The sequence below is a fragment of the Nanorana parkeri genome, unplaced genomic scaffold, assembly GCF_000935625.1.
Source record: "Nanorana parkeri isolate BGI_ZX_2015 unplaced genomic scaffold, ASM93562v1 scaffold2706, whole genome shotgun sequence".
NCBI lineage: Eukaryota > Metazoa > Chordata > Amphibia > Anura > Dicroglossidae > Nanorana > Nanorana parkeri.
This window is the reverse complement of record NW_017308974.1, coordinates 11,117-11,828: the sequence shown is the minus strand read 5'-3', so window position 1 is coordinate 11,828 and position 712 is coordinate 11,117. Positions and strand designations below refer to the sequence as shown.

General features: G+C 56.5%; 1 protein-coding gene across 1 annotated transcript in view; it reads left to right on the top strand.

Annotated features, from left to right (window-relative positions):
• Window positions 1–712, top strand: part of LOC108802194 (sodium-coupled neutral amino acid transporter 3-like) — a gene marked incomplete at its 3' end in the record, with an annotated part of 27,318 nt that overhangs the window by 15,495 nt on the left and 11,111 nt on the right. The window lies entirely within an intron of this gene.

Genomic DNA, 712 nt, shown 5'->3' with positions numbered 1-712 from the left:
GGGGGGGGATAAGGATCTTTATCTTCGGATGCTTCCAATGACAATAAAGATCCTTATCCCCGTGATTTGGACCTTGTTGTGTGTCCCGGTGGCTCCGGTCCGGTCTTTACTAAAGCCGGAGAGACACAGAGTTCTGGCCCGCGCCCCGCGCTGCGCCTCCCTCCCCAAAAACAAACAGCCCGCAGCACGTCCGCCGCTGTGAAAGGTTCCCTTATTGGAGGTGACCGGCAGCCCCCCCTCCCCTCTCCCGTCCAGCGGTGAACCGTTCCTCACTCCCTCGCTCTGCAGACGTGCGTCATCTCTCCATCCCCATCCTCTGTCTTCTCTCTGCTTACAATGGAGTCTATGTATGAAAACTGCAAGAGGGTAAAAAATACCGGCATCGCCCCCGGCAACCTCCCACGTTTGCGTCATCGCCCTTAAGGGTCGCAGCTAGGATACGGTTGCTATGGGTTACCGCACATCTTATGTGGTTACAGGTTGTCAGGGTCCACAGAAGACAAAAAGCTCGTTTGCAGCATCCGCAGTGCAGAGGATCCAGAGGAAGGCGGGAAAAAACGTTTCCTTCCGGAACCTTCCGGGTCACCGATCTACAATGTGCCACCTTATAAGATGACCCGATCGTCACATGATCTGCCCGAGGAAGGAACCCCATGTGGTCCCAAAACGTCGCTGTCCTCCCCCTCTACCTGCCCCCCGATCCCCCTTCTGC